The sequence below is a fragment of the Podarcis cretensis genome (genome assembly GCF_951804945.1).
Source record: "Podarcis cretensis genome assembly, chromosome: 12".
NCBI lineage: Eukaryota > Metazoa > Chordata > Lepidosauria > Squamata > Lacertidae > Podarcis > Podarcis cretensis.
In genome coordinates, this window is record NC_137181.1 from 35,161,671 (window position 1) to 35,178,359 (window position 16,689).

Here is a 16,689-nt window from a genome sequence, read left to right on the forward strand (position 1 = left end):
GGTGCTACTGGAAGGATTTTTTGTTTGTTTGTTTGTTTAAAAACAAAGTTCCTCTTCATGACAAGTCAATAGGACTTCCTATAAGGCACGCATTTCACACCAAACTTCTCAGTGGTGTCACCTTGACTGTGGAAAGATCTTGCCAGGGAAGTTTGCCTGTGGGTGAGAACTCTGAGGTCTTTTCATCACGTAGAATTTTTTTTAAAAGGCATTTAAAATGTTTAATATTATTTTCTGTTACTCTTATATACTGTTCTTTCGCTTTCACAATTGTTTGTATTTCATTACAGTTGTACCTTAGAAGTCGAACGGAATCCGTTCGACTTACAAAACCAAATCGCGGCTTCTGATTGGCTGCAGAAAGCTCTTGCAGCCAACTGGAAGCCCCGTCAGACATTCGGCTTCCAAAAACAGTTTGAAAACGAGAATAGTCACTTCCAGGTTTGTGACGTTTGGGAGCTAATCCGTTCAGGAACTAAGCTGTTTGACTTCCAAGGTATGACTGTATTATAATTTGCAAACTGCCCTAGCAATATTGAAGGGCAACCCAATTATTTAAAATACAATAATGGCAAACGATTAAGAGCAGAATTCATTAGTAAGTTCTACTGGCTGGGGCAATGCAGCCAGATGGGCAAGCTATAAATAACAAACATTATTTATTACTACTACTACTACTACTACTATTGCTACTACTACTACTCATCCTCCTCTCTTGTTCTTGTATATCATGGGTAGGCAAATTAAGGACCGTGGGCTGGATTAGGCCCAATTATCTTTTAGATCCAGCCCACGGACAGTCCAGGAATCGCCGCATGGATTGCCAGCGGGCACGTTCTTTCCCTCCCCCTCCCTTGGCGGCGCCGGTGCCTCCTCCCTCCCTCCTTCTGCCATTTTAAGCAGCCCCTCTCTGGAGCGCTTTTGTACGCCGCTCATCGTCCCTCCGCCGCCACCGCCAGCCCCTGCCGCTGGCAAGGCACAGGTAAGCAGCCACCATGGCTCATGGTGCACTTGCATCATTCCTCCCCCCCAAAAAAAAAAATATAGTCCAGCCCCCTACAAGGTCTGAGGGAAGTGGACCAGCCCCCTGTTGAAAAGGTTTGCTGACCCCTGTTGTATATAGTACTCATTCATTTCAATAAGTCTTCCTCTGGCTTATTGAATATTTACGAATTATTTAAAAATTATTGTAATAACCTGCAGTTTTATAAGAGTATATATTTAAAGTAGATGAATAAATGAGTAAATTAAGTTAATTTGGAATATGCAGAAAATATAAAAATAAATTTGAGGAACCGCAGAAAGAGGGGGAAGGAAGTTGAGTTCTGAAATATTAAAATGATGGTAAAATTATTGAAAAGTATAAAATTGAAAATAATAATAATAATAATAATAATAATAATAGACACAACAGGTCTTGCTGTGGATAATTTCCCAATGTGCCCTATAACGTTAACTTCCCTAAGCGGGGTTGAAATGCTAAGTCCCATTGGTTTAAAGACAATTCAACTACCTGGATGTGTTGAGTAGTAACCTATAGTCAAATAAATCTCTTTGCCCACACTTGATTGAATGAAAATTTAAATATCACCATCTGGCTTTCCAGAGTTTTTCAACTTGGGTTAGCAGTTCTATTTGCTGCCAAGTAGATGAAGAGAATTTTCCTAGAACAAATGAACAGTTTGATTCTGTTGAGGTCATATTCAGAATTTATAATGGACAAGCTCTCTTCATATGTGGGTTGCTTTGCCTGAGCTTCATCAGAGAATACTCACTCCACAAATGCCTCCACTTCTTTTTGGGGAAAATCAAACTTGCCCCTCCCAGCTCTCTTCACCAATCCCCCTCATTATTCTTTTGTGGAAGGCTTTAGCATCTTTTAGGCTCAGGGCTTTTTTTCCAACTGGAACTTACAAAAACTGCTCTCGCACCCCTCAGGTGGGTGCCATTGCCATTATAAGAGAACAAGTTCATAGTGAGTTCCATCATCTTTTTTTCTAGGGGGGAAAAAAGCCCCGCTTACACTCCTAGATTCTTCAGAGCATGCTCAGAAGTTTTAATTGCCACTGGAGAGAATGAAAAATGCTCAGGCCTTTTAGCAGAACGGAACTGGGATCCACATTTTCCCAGGCTCCCTGATGTAAATAGACAAGGAGACTTTCTAGAAAGTTCCAGGCCTTGAAAGTCACTTCTACCACATCTAAAACGTTCAACTCCAGTCTTCTCGGCCATTGGTTCCCCAGGTTACTACAGGAAGGGGTATCACTGCAAGCTAGGCCCAATTTTCTGCAAGGTCTGAGCTTGGCTCAGTTCATAATGACTCATGGCTCTCCGCACTTAAAAAGGTAAAGGTACCCCTGCCCGTACGGGCCAGTCATGTCCGACTCTGGGGTTGTGCGCTCATCTCACTTAAGAGGCCAGGAGCCAGCGCTGTCCGCAGACACTTCCGGGTCACATGGCCAGCGTGACAAAGCTGCTCTGGCGAGTCAGCACCAGCGCAGCACACGGAAACGCCGTTTTCCTTCCCGCTATAAAGCGGTACCTATTTATCTACTTGCACTTAAGGGTGCTTTCTAACTGCTAGGTGGACAGGAGCTGGGACCAAAAGACGGGAGCTCACCCCGCCGCGGGGATTCGAACCGCCAACCATGCGATCGGCAAGCCCTAGGTGCTGAGGTTTTACCCACAGCGCCACCCGCGTCCCATTCTCTGCACTTAGGAAGCTCTAAATAAAATCTTGCATTTTGGCACCATTATTTTTTGTATATTAGCTTTACTGAATTGTAAAGGAGTTTTACAATGTGGAAGAGAATGAAAAATGAAACCCAAAAGCCTTTAAATAAAATAACAAAAATAAAACAGTGCTCTAGGGGGGAAAACTTGCTTGAAATTCTTGTTGGAGTTGGATATTTCCAGTCTTCAAGTGCAAATGGTCATAGATGCACTAAAGTATGTTAGGTACAATGCAGTGAATCTGAAGCAAATATGTATGTAGCTGATATCTTACTTGATATTTTTTAATTAAATGTAAAGTGAAGGATGGAAAGAAAAATTAATTCACATTTGACTAAACCCCTAACACAAATGTAAAAATGCAAAATACCAGATATTTTGCATGCAGACCTATTACTGAATGCTAACATTTCAGATGAAACACAAAGCTTTTTCTTTGGATATGGCGAGAGTTAAAATGCTTTCTACTAGATGGCTAAAAACATGCCACCTACAATTCACGATGGTTTTTTTTAATGTCTTTGGGTAAAACTGATAGCTGGAGGTCAAATTACAGACAGCACTGGGAATCTACCTCATACAGAGGTACAGAGTGTTTTTGTGCTGCAGTCCATAAGGAATCCTCCTGGTTAACCGTGGAGCCATAAGTAATTGTCTTAATTTGTGAACTACATATTAAGCATATCGTCAGCTGTTGTAAATGCGTAACCAACAACAAACCATTATGTATCTTTCATCTAATTATACATGCTTATTATCCACCTGCACAAGTGTACCCAGCTAGTATCTGTAACAGTTGTGGTTTGTAACATCAAAACAGCTTTAGGATTGTAAAGTTGCTTTAGAGTTCATAGTCTGCCCAACTTGTGGAATAATTTTGGTTCCGTGCAGCACACAAAATAGTCACAGCTATTCATTTTCGTATTATATTAGCTTGCATGCATATTTTGCTGCAGCGTCCCTTTTCTCTAATCGTGAATTGGCCACAGATGTAACTACTGAAATGCGAAGTACAGTTTAAGGAGGGTTAAGAGCAGGGGTCAGCAACCTTTTTCAGCCGTGGGCCGGTCCACCATGTCTCAGACCATGTGGTGGGCTGGACTATATTTTGGAGAGAGAGAAAAGAACGAATTCCTGTGTCCTACAAATAACCCAGAGATGCATTTTAAATAAAAGCACACATTCTACTCATGTAAAAACACCAGGCAGGCCCCACAAATAACCCACAGATGCATTTTAAATAAAAGGACACATTCTACTCATGTAAAAACACGCTGGTTCCCGGACCGTCCGTGGGCCTGATTTAGAAGGCAATTGAGCCGGATCCAACCCCTGGGCCTTAGGTTGCCTACCCCTGGTTAAAAGCAACATTAAATTTGGAGTGAATGGGCTTCAGCCCAAAAGAAATGCAATTCATACAGAGTGCACCAGCAAGAAAGACATATTCATCACATAATGCTACTTGCCACTGCAAATATCCTTCGGGATAGTGAGTGACAACAGGCCATAACTGTAGATGGTTCCACACTGAATGGCTTTTTGCTGTGCCCTTCATCTCTTCCCACACTTACACATTATTCCCCCCATTTCTGAGCTATGTACAAACCATTCAATCACACACACTGCTATGTTCCAAAGCAACACACAAGTCACTCCAGCTGTACCATAAAGTGCAAGTTCTGCTTGTGGCACCAGAGCCACATGGAAAATCGCTCTCTAGCTTGATTAAATGATTCTTAGATAAACACACACATAAATGACACTGTTTTTCTATTAAGGTGTTGCTCAGGTCGGTGGGGCAAGGGAAGATCTAGGAGATCTTTCATTACTTACCTAATGGATTTCCTGCATAGCCCAAAATCCAGTTAATATTGAAATTCTCACAGTTTAGCCAGTATCATGCCAATGAAACCTATAGTTGTAATAACTAATCTTAAGGTCTGCTACACTAAGAAAACATGTTGAGATATACCAGCTGCTGCATCAGTTCAGTTTCAGAAAATGATGCTAATATCAGAATCACAGTGTTTTCCTCTGAGAGGTACTGTCCACAATATTATGATTTACATGGCATTGTACCTAGCAGAACAGCTTCAATGTAATGCAATTAATTCATTGTACTTAGTTGGAGTAAAATATTAACTGAATGAGTGGCTTTTTCTTAAATCATATACTGCATGTATTCAAATGCAGTTTACAACATTTTTAATTACCATTATATACTGTTTAAATACCATATACCAACTTGCACGAAACATACATTAAAACTTTATGACCACAGGACTGTATTTTACTTGAAACCTGTTAAGCTTTTCACATTCTCTCTTTTCCTGGGGGAAAAGGTGAGGTTACGCTATGGAAGACAACACATGTTATGATGAACATAATCCTATTATCATAATGGAAATAATACTATTACAAAGAAATAAACAACAAATGGTGCATGAAGCCCTTGGAAAATTCAAATTCATTTGGGACTCCCTAAGGGAATAACACCAGTCTCAGAGCTGAATTTGATAGTTTCTTAGGAAGTCAAAAGCATATTGAAATAAGCAGCACGTTCTACAGAAATATCTGCAAATTAAGTCACTACAGAATAACCTCGGTGTTACAGCTGACAGAAAAAAATGTGCAAATGATTATTTTGATGGGGAATATGGAATTACGGGGTGCTGTTCCTACACAAAAATTAAATGAGATGCTCTCTGTTGGTCATAAAGAAATTATAAAATGTTTTAAATCTTTTTAGACATAAAAAAATCATCAGATCAAATAAAACATACAAATAGATATGACTATTATATTATAGTAAGTAATCTAAAGCAGGTAAATGCTCTTGGTCCAGTGATTACTAAAGTTATACTGTGTTTTGTTTAGTTTTTAGTCAACATAGGCTTCATATGTCTTGTAAATGCATATCAGGAACAGGAAAGCAAAAAAGAATACATGATAAGAATGGTTAAAGAAAACCGTTTACCTTTCTAGTATTCTCGCATGCTCTGTAAATTATTCTTTCTTCCTTAGTCATTTTTTCCTTTCATCTAATATCGCCTTCAGCACCACTGTTAACAACCATGCCCAGTGGGATTTTTGAATGTTTTTCTTTGAGCAGCACATCCCTATGCTTTATCACAATCTATTTCTGAAATCCCCTTCTCCACTTTTCAAAAGCAGCTTGGCACAGGGCACTGCTGGTTTAGAAAATAATGCTCAAAGCTCCATTAGGCACATAATATATGCTTTATGGTCCCATCCTAAATATATATGTAGCATTTTCCTTACATTTTCGGTTTTTCATCTATGTATCTCAGCAATCTTTATGATATCTGCATAAGGTAGCCCTGTATTGCCACTGGGGTGAGAAACTACAAAAGAGGAGCTTTCCAAAGAACAACCTATAGTTCATGACTGGCTTGAAATTTTAACTTGGGGTTTTCAGTTCAGAGTTTTGTGTACAACCACTATTCTGTACTAGCTTCATAATCACAGGTATCTCATTCGGATGTAACTGAGGCTGAGCCTTGAAGGAAACTCGGGCTCGTTCCTTCCTTCCCACACACGCTTAAGATAATTAGTTACTTTCTAATTTCCAGTAAACCCTGGTTTGCAATCCTGGTTTGTAGGGGAAGCACAAGCCATGGTTTGCTGGTTTAAAAGTAATAGTAACTTGTGGTTTGCCGAAAAACAGGAAGTTACTATTATTCTGGGGATATGAGGAACGCCCTCCCATCAGACATCAAGGAAATAAACAACTACCTGACTTTTAGAAGACATCTGAAGGCAGCCGTGTTTAGGGAAGTTTTTAATGTTTGCTATTTTATCATGTTTTTAATATTCGGTTGGGAGCCGCCCAGAGTGGCTGGGGAAACCCAGCCAGATGGCAGGAGATAGACAGATAGATATAGATATAGATATAGATATAGATATAGATATAGATATAGATATAGATATAGATCATATAGATCATATAGATCATATAGATCATATAGATATAGATCATATACATATACATATACATATACATATACATATACATATACATATACATATATTATTATTATTATTGGAGCTGGGGAAGAAAGAGATGGAGTACAGAAGTCCAAGGCTCCTTCCATGATTATTCATGTAGAGACAAGTCACAATTTGGCATTATATGTGAAATGTCACACTTTGTATTTTCACATATGGCTTCTGTAATAACTGATGTGGGTGAGCATATTTCAAAAAGCCATTGAATAAGAGGCTGCAAAATTAAGCCAATCTGGAGTTCAGTTCTAAGTGAAAGCATAAGAATCCATGCTTACAAAGGTGTATATCAGAATTAGTCCCCAAACCTAAACATATTACATGGAAAGAGGTTCCAACGATTTAAATTCGCCTTAATACCCAATAGTATATTAAAACTGGGTGCCAGTCAAAGGAAACTATTTTGTGGATTGAGATGTTATGCCTTTCTATAAACAGCTGAACACCTTCTCTGACTGCAAGTTAGGATTTTTAAATGGTTCAGTTGCTGCAGCTGGATCAACTCTGATGCACTTAGAAAATATTCCGTTCCCCTTCACAGGAAAAATGAAAGAAGAAACCATATAGAAAGAATGTGTTGCCTGTTTTCTGCCCCCAGGCTAAGTCTATGCCTTAAGTTCGACTCGTGTGTTATTTAATTGGACTTTATAACTATTCTGTTACTGTCCAAGCTATAGAAGTGAAGATCAAGTAAAGCGTTACTTACCATTCTCCATCGGTTCTACTTGCTTCCAGAATACAAGGGCTCCATGATGCTATTTCTCTGCATATGTAGAATACCTTTGGTGAAATACCTTTTTATTACGGGTCACGGTCTTTTAAGATTAAATTCTCTCAAAGCAGAATGTGTCACCTGCAGGGGAAAAAACAACTAAGTGGGGATTGTTGTTTGCTTATTTGTTGGTGTGCATTTTATGCAGAGAGCAGGTAATATTACCTTTTCACTTGCTAGCAAGTCTAGACTACCTTTTCAAAAAACAAAAAACCTTTCATTACAATCTTCAATAGATGACTCATTTTGTTTGTTTTTAAACAAACAAGCACAGCCACAGCTACTTTTACTTAGCATCCTCATTTCCAAACGATATTGATCCTTTTTTTGTTTTGTGGTTATGTTCTTGTGGCTGGAATAGATGCCAATATGCATCATAGCTGATGCTGCTTTTATGCAAAACCGAGTGTTTGCACTTCCAATTTCCTGTAGGATCTCCAAGGTCAGAGAATAGCAGGGTTGTCTTTAAAATATCTGTTGCAACAAGTGGCGTTAGATTGCAACACAGTGCCCCAGGCTATGCACATCTGAAACGGGGAAAACAGACTTTACACTTGGCCTTCCCAATGTCTTGAACTGTGAGCACAAATTCACATGATTGTTGGTAAAGGGTGACAGGCAAGTTGGAAATTTTAATACCTTACCCCAGCCCATATTGTAAAACAGGTTTGGGATTTCTAGTGCTCTATGAATATTCTAAAACACATCAAGGATTTTACGCTCTTTACGTATTTCTCAAATCTCCTTCTTATGGATCTGTTGAAAGGTAAAGGTGTAAAGGACCCCTGGATGGATAAGTCCAGTTAAATTCGACTATGGGGTGCAGCACTCATCTCACTTTTCAGGCCGAGGGAGCCGGTGTTTGTCCACAGACAGCTTCCAGGTCATGTGGCTAGCATGACTAAAATGCTTCTGGTGCAATAGGACACTGTGATGAGTGCCAGAGTGCATGGAAATGCCATTTACCTTCCCGCTGCAGCAGTACCTATTTATCTACTTGCACTGGTGTGCTTTCGACACACCACTTAAAGAACATGGGTGGCACTGCAGTCTACTGAGGCTCTTGGGCTTGCTGATCGTAAGGTCAGTGGTTCGAATCCATGTGACGGTGATGAGCTCCCATTGCTCTGTACCCAGCTCTTGCCAACCTGTTGATATTCTGACCATGGCTAGAAGAGAAGTTTGAATTAGTGAATCCATCACTAATTAAGATAATTTGGCAAGTTACTTGCTGTCAGCTTAACCTACTTTACTAGTCTGTGTGACGTTTAAATCCTGCTGGAATCTGGTTGGAGGAAAGGACAGCAAGCACATGCTTCCTATCTGGGGTGGGAACACTTGCAACACTTCAGGTGTCACTGGACCACATTGCCAATCAGCTCTGATCGTTGGCCATGCTGGTTGGGGCTGATGAAGTCCAACAATATTTGGCAGGCCTCAGGTTCCTGACACCTAATTTAAATTGTGTTTGACTTTACACCACCCATCATCTTGACATCTTTCCGCAGGGCCTGTAAGACGGAGCTGTTCTGCCAGGCCTTTGGTCAGGGCCCAGTCTGACCCCTCTCCTCCTACTAGGCCCTATATATAAGAGGCCTCTCTAACTCCTCTCACTGGCTCATATAAATAGCTGAGCCTGGTGAGTACCTAAGGTTCCCAACCCCTGTAGTCATAATTTGCCGGTTGCCTTCTGAACTTATTTGATTTTAATCCGATGTTAAGCTGTATTTCAGTTGATTGCTGGATTTTATGTTTTAATGTATTTATATTTTGATGTTAGCCACCCTGAGCCCGGTTATGGCTGGGGAGGGCGGGATATAAATAAAATTATTATTATTATTATTATTATCATCATCATCATCATCATCATCATCATCATACGAGCCAACTCCTAGGAGGCCAAGGTCCCTTCAGCCCTGCCAATAAAATATTTAAGGGGGCTGCCCCCACAAAGTTAATAGACACTGCCATTCAGATGGTGTGCCTGTGCTGAATCTTCTGATTGATTATGTAGGTTTGGGCTTACCTGGGCCCTCCCAATATTTTATTCAAGTTGGCACCCCTGCCATCCATATAAGGAAGGCTATTATTAACCACGTTTTAGCAATGGACAGTTGCACAATACAGGCAGATAAGCTATTTTGGATTGAGATTCAAGGCAGATAAATGTACACTTTTCACTGTTGGTGCTCTATTATTTGTTTTACATTTTATTTTAGTTTTTTTAAAAAACTTAGTATGGCTCTACATGGAGTGCTACAGCTTTAAGCAGCTGCTCTTTGATATGTCCTGTGATAATGCCTGCAATTAGCAAACCATTATGCAGGTTTTAAAATATTCTTTAGAGTTTTGCCCCAGTCTGATCCCTTTCTCTCCAAGGCTACATCAAACACTAAGGCTTTGGGCCACCATATTGTGTCTCACTTGTAATAAGCAGCATTTCTGGTTATCAGACATCTTGGATTCACGGCTCTGTGGCCTTCAGTCACCCACAAAAGGTATTTATTGCCTCATATACGCCTCCACTATGAACACTAGCTTCTAATTAATACCACTTAAATCTACAAGTATTGCCACAAAGAGACACTTAGGAGCATGCTTGATGCTCAGTATTACTCACAACTGGAAACATGCTTGAAAACCTTCCAGCTGAAAAAAAAAAAAAAGGGAGGTGGGTGGGGGGGATAAAAAAAGAAAGAAAAGAAAAAAGAAAACCTTCCAGCTGTCTGACACAGAAATTTGAGAGGACACTCAGTAAAGGACCAATTTTACTGAATCATCGGCTAATGTGCTGTATTATATACAGGCAGCACTGGACAGACGGTAGCGTATCTACTAGCAGAATAGAGCCGGGGGTTGCAATGGAAAATGATTCCCACCCCACCCCAAAGTCATTTGTGTTCCAGAAGGGCTTAATTCCTGAACACAAAGACATAGTTTGTAGGTGTGTGTAGAGACACATGTTCCAAGCAAGTGGGATAACAAGTGCATACACTGATTAGTATGATAAGAGGGTAGTATATTTTTCAACCTTTTTTTTTACAATGTCAGAATTAGGCCTTTTATGGAAAATTAGTACATGGTGTAACAAGCGTGTATTTATTGCTTAGGTTCCAGACAACTTCCCTTGATTAAAGGCTTCTGTTTGGGGGCAGGGAGGGAGCAGGGTCTACAGTTAAAACTGCAAAAACTGCACAAAGCATTGTTGAACACCCTGCACGTTGGCTGATATTGATGTCAAGTGACTGGCAAGTGGATGGGAGAACAGGTCAAAGTTGGCCTGCCGGGGTAGCAGAGATAAAAGGTATGGCCTTGGAGCAAAAAGGTTTCCCACCCCAGAGATAGATGCTAACAAGGAAGGCCTTCTACTTGAGACTCTGGAAAGCAACGGCCAATCAGATTAGAGAATACTGGTGAACAAATAGTCTGATCTGGTATAGGGCAGCTTCTGAGCAAATAAGTAAAAATTCAATTAGCTTCATAAATTAGCTGAATTTAAGATCCACAGTTACTTTAAATGAGGAAATATATCCAACCCCCTACAATTTAGCTTGTTCTTCCCACCTGCACCCCATATTTTGCTTTCCAAAAAATCATACTTCTAACAAAATACCATTCCTATGTAATAATAAAGTTTAAGATATGCTATCGTGTCTCAGGATACTAAGAGTTAATCTGGTGTAATTTTCTTAATAAAACTCAGAGCTATATATTATTTTTGTAATCTATGTCACACGGTTTGACACCATGTAATTTTTGAGGTATTTTATAATTTGCAAGGCAAACAACAACAATGCCTACTGTCTTCTTAAAACTCTTTTGCTGCCAAAGAAACAGCCATTTGCTTTGTCACGATTACCACAGTAAATCTTAGAGTGAATGTATTTAATGATGGCTACAAAGCTTCCCTTTATTTTGCCATGGAAAAGAAAGCTTCAGAACCACACTGACCAATTCTGCTCTCTATCTCAAGGAAATGAAAGATCACTCACTGGAGCCTACTTACCCAAATTTACCTGCTTAGAGAAATAAGGGCTAATAAAAGACCAGGAGTTTGAAGCAAACTTCTCCTGTGCACTAGCAGATTAAATTGACTTTGGACCATTCTTTGAAATAATTATGGACTGAACTGTGTTGGCATATACATATAGGACTCATTTTAGCCTTTAAACTGAGCATACCAAGGAGAGTGGATGCATGGAGACCTTATGTACAATCCACTAAGAACTGTTCCACCGCACATGCACCCCTTAAAAACATATGGAATTTGAACATGAGCACAACGTGCACATCTTGCTATAATTCAATGGGCCTGCACAGTTACTGTATTGCCTCTGGTTTGTGACCCTCAACCCTCTTCTCCCATGGACAAACGAAGAATTGTTTCTTTCCCAACCCTGCTCAAATGCCCAATTCTGATGAGGTGACTTGCTTATTACACCAACAACCATGACAAATACCTCAAAAGTTAAGTTACCTGGTTGCAGTTTACTCTTTCAAACTCCATTATGCTCCAAATCACATATCAGATCTAACAATTCATTTCATTCATCATGTTTGAGTTTTCACCGTGCAGATATAGGAAATCAATTAAACCTATACTTCCCTTTGAATATTCATCTCTTTTACATTTACAGCAACCAGTCTATCTTTGTGGGAACTCTTCAGAGAAGGTTTTTGTTTGCTGAGCCAGCCCTGGTGCAGAGGGATTTAGGGTTGTGGGTCTGGCTGACCACATTGTCCTTGTCCACACTGATGCAATCACTCCCTTACACACATTCAGCAGAGAACAAAACAAATATATGTCTAGCACACAGAGAGAAGTCAGTTTGTAGTTTATTTGACAACCTTACATACATCACCGAAATCAGTCAGCAACCTGTGGTCTGAGGGACACATGCCCCTCAGCCTAATTTCATGTGTCTTTTGGCCTAATTTCATGCACATGGGTGTTGCCTGGAGGGAGAGGCGTAGTGAGGCTGAAACCTATGCTTCATATAAAGAATTAAAATCTCTAAAATGGGCAGCCCTTCTCTCCTGTTTTTCTTCAAGACCTGTGCATCTTGAGGTCTACTCACAACCAATTGGCTGTCTGAATTCTAGAACCGAAGCTGTGATTTCACCTCGCCTTCAGCTGAAAACTGAAACCATGGCTCCAGAGAGGATATAAAACGCATAGTACCATGCAACTCATTTATTGTGCTCACCTGTTGATGAAAGCACTTTGAAAGGTTAAAGCAAATTGTTTTATCTTGTTACACACACACACACACACACACACACACACACACACACACTCCTTACAGTAATTCTGCACCATATCATATATTCCAACATTGATTTGGCGTTACCATAAAAGAATAATGTCCAATATATGAATTAGGTATCTCAATCTCATCATTATTACCACTATAAAATGTTAAAAGAGTGTATTTCATGAGCAGAGCACAATTTTTTCCTTTGTAGGGGAAATTAGGTAGTATATCAATTAATACTAAATTGCAGTATCACTCGCAATACTTACAACATTCAGATGAATACCAAATGAATTCATTATGATAAGTGCTAACACAATGAATAACAAATGAATTAATAGTAGTCAAACCATTACCAAGCATTGCAGTGATATTTGCCTGATTCAATATTAGGGATAGATTTGAACACATCATTAAATAGTATGGGTCAGATTCTGCTTCTGCTGAAGGAAGCAGGATCACTTCAAGGGAACCAGGATTGTACTGTGCTGTGATTTAGAATAACATTGATGTAGGGACAAGGAAAATATACAATGGATGCCTTCATACCGTTAAAAGACTGGATCTCCTTTATTCATTGAAGTGTGCTATGTGTCTTCTCTTTGTTAATATATGTGCTGCTTTGTGAGAGAATAACTTAACTTTTTGATAAGGAATGGTCTTCCTCAGTGATTGACCTGGAGCATCACACTATCATGAGGGCAAATACTGAGGCCCCAGTTTGAAAGAAATGGTGTGAATATAACAATTTCCATTCATTGTTTGTGCTTCAGACCATAGTAAAGATAAACTAGGCTGCACCCGTAATATTTATGTGTTCCGATGCAATGCATTTCAACAATTTATATCTATTAGAGATTTAGTAAGACATGAAGGCATAAGTGGATTTAATCAGACATGTAATTATTTTTACGCCTGCAATACAAAAATATGCATAAATGAATTTATGGTTATTTGGCAATCAGGAGGAATAGTGTTTATAAATGTTGAAACAGCTGCTAGCAAATCTATGTGCAAAAGCAAGGAAAACAGCTTTTAGCATCTACTAGGCAGGTGAGCAATAAAGGGCTTAGTGAGGCTTGTTTAGTATCTTACGGATGTTTGGGTAAATTTGGGGCAATTTCACGCAAGTCTGCTAAATGTTAGTGGTTGTGTGCATATCTGTTTTGACAGTGCAAGCCTGTCCTCAGTTAGCCGACTGGACAATGATAGGATTGTCATTGTAAGGGGAGAAAAAGAAGATGGGTGTGCTGGGGAAGTAAGGAAATAGCCAGGTTAGCTGGTTACCAAGCCTTCAGCAGGGCTAGATCGCATTTCATAGAATCATAGAATTACAGTTGGAAGGGACTGCAAGGGCAATCTAGTCCAACCCCCTGCAATAATAATAATAATAATAATTTATTATTTGTACCCCGCCCATCTGGCTGGGTCTCCCCAGCCACTCTGGGCGGCTTCCATAAAAACCAAAAATACACTAAAATATCAGCTAAATGCAGCTAAAGCAGGGGTCAGCAACCTTTTTCAGCCATGGGCCGGTCTACCGTCCCTCAGACCATGTGGTGGGCCAGACTATATTTTTTTTGGGGGGGTGAATGAATTCTTATGCCCCACAAATAACCCAGAAATGCATTTTAAATAAAAGGACACATTCTACTCATGTAAAAACATGCTGATTCCTGGACCGTCCGCAGGCCGGATTGAGAAGGCAATTGGGCCTCATCCGGCCCACGGGCCTTAGTTTGCCTACCCCTGAGCTAAAGCATCCATCACAGATGATCATCCAACCTCTGCTTCCTTTGTCAGAAGAACACCAGCAAAATACATGTTGTAATTAATACACACCCATTGGAGTCAATAAAGAGTCCAAGATGAATGCTCCACCCACTCCAACCTTGTATGGATGCCAGTTAACTGTGTCTAATCCATGACTCAGCACCAAGACAACATAAGCCTCAGCAGGGAAAGATAATTAGATTATCAAAGAGAGCAGCATGGGGCTACATCACTCTGTCACCATGTCTTCTGACCAAAGTTGGGGAACTTGCAGCGCATGGGCCAAATGAGGTTGCCCCCCCCCCAGGCCTCTGCCTGGCCCATGGAACTCTTCCTAGGCAATGTCCATCACTGATTCTGTGGGGGAGGGCAATGACAAGCGCATTCAAGCAGAAATGAGGCATGGCCCTGACCCTCTGCTTTCCCAGCCTACTGTCTTGCTTTCAGCTTCTTCCTTCCTGCTCACATGACTCAACTTTCAACTCTGTTCTTTGTCTTTCTAACTACCAGCAAGCAGGTTTTTTTTGTCTGGCACAGAACCACTTCTATTGTTTCATTAATGGCTCATAGGCTACCACTGGCACCAGGAAGTTAGCCAGAATGTTCCAGGAATTTTAATCCTTGTTTTAGATTTTAACACTTGCTCGATCCAGCATACTGCCTACTCCCCGCCACCCCCAAACTCATAACAATATAATAAATGAACAAAATTAAATCAAACAAGTTTACATCCTTGCTTAACAACCTGGGTCACAGATACGGAATTTGTTCAAAATCCAATGGAATAAGATGTAACAAATGGTGAAGTAAAGAATTTTAATTAGCGGAAGCTACTGACATTCCAAATTTTTATTTAAATCCAATTAAAAGTGGCACTTCCTAATGTCCTGGTAATGTCAAAAGTGGCCAGATCTACGACCAACAAAAGAACATTACTGTATTTACTGTCACAAATTCATGAGCAAATGCAATCAGTGACCCACCCCATGGTTGAATGGGCAGCTCTGACTCCAGTTTGCTCCTCAGCAAAAACCAAAAAGATAATCAGGATCTGCTCAACTCTTGGGTTTGAGAAGTAAATAATTGGAGCATAAATTAGGCACAATGTTGGTTAAGTTTATAGGTCTATAATTTGAAAGAAACGTCCTGTTAAGTTGTGGGTGAACATATCAGACGACACAGCGATTCTTCCAAAGCAGCTCTTTATTTGTAAGCTGGAACAGAACTAAACTGAGGAGCTCAGTCAGCCTGCTTATATAGAGCTCCACTAGAATGCAACATTTTCTGTAACTAGCCAATCACTGAACATCACTTTTGATCCTTCATTTGCATACAAACCATCCAATCACTGAACGTCACTTTCGATCCTTCACTTGCATAACTATCTACAGCATCCCCCTGCTGGCCCAGGGTGAGAACTTCAGTACGTAACACGTCCTAGCCCACTTCTTAACAGATTGGAACTGCATTGCTCATATTCCAGCCAGTGGGGATAGCTCTCATTGAAATGATTACCGTATTGAAAGACTTGCTAATAACTTTGACCTACCACTCTTAAGTTGTATGTGTGTGTTTTCAAACTTGCTAGGAATGCCATTTCTTCTGAGGGCTTTGAAAGATACACTGTGAGTTCCTCTGCTTCCTTGCTGTAGAAAGCCAACAGAATAAGGAAGATAAACTGTCAATAATGCCCTGTGTTTCAGTGTCTTGAAATACTTTATTAAACACAGAAAAGATACTGTTCCTATGCATTATCATCAAACTAAACACTTGTTAAGTTTATGGTGTTTGCTGGCACCTTTCCCTAAAAAAAATAGAAGGGGGTGGGATCCATATCAGAACTGTGGAAGTGGTTAACCCAAATCAGCCTCCTGAAGCTGCTATTAAAAAGCCCCAACTAAACGTTATGTGAGGGACGCAGGTGGCGCTGTGGGTTAAAGCCTCAGCGCCTAGGACTTGCCGATCGAAAGGTCGGTGGTTCGAATCCCCGCAGCGGGGTGCGCTCCCGCTGCTCGGTCCCAGCGCCTGCCAACCTAGCAGTTCGAAAGCACCTCCGGGTGCAAGTAGATAAATAGGGACCGCTTACCAGCGGGAAGGTAAACGGCGTTTCCGTGTGCGGCTCTGGCTCTG

General features: G+C 40.4%; 1 long non-coding RNA gene across 1 annotated transcript in view; it reads right to left on the reverse strand.

Annotated features, from left to right (window-relative positions):
• LOC307199869 overlaps nt 1-16,207 on the reverse strand; it is a 53,451-nt gene extending 37,244 nt beyond the window's left edge. Inside the window, exons 1-2 of the long non-coding RNA XR_013832253.1 lie at nt 16,109-16,207; nt 7,466-7,612 (exon numbers count right to left, since the gene is read on the reverse strand). This is a non-coding gene — a long non-coding RNA (uncharacterized lncRNA). The remainder of the gene's footprint in view (nt 1-7,465; nt 7,613-16,108) is intronic.
• Nucleotides 16,208-16,689: the final 482 nt, after the last annotated feature.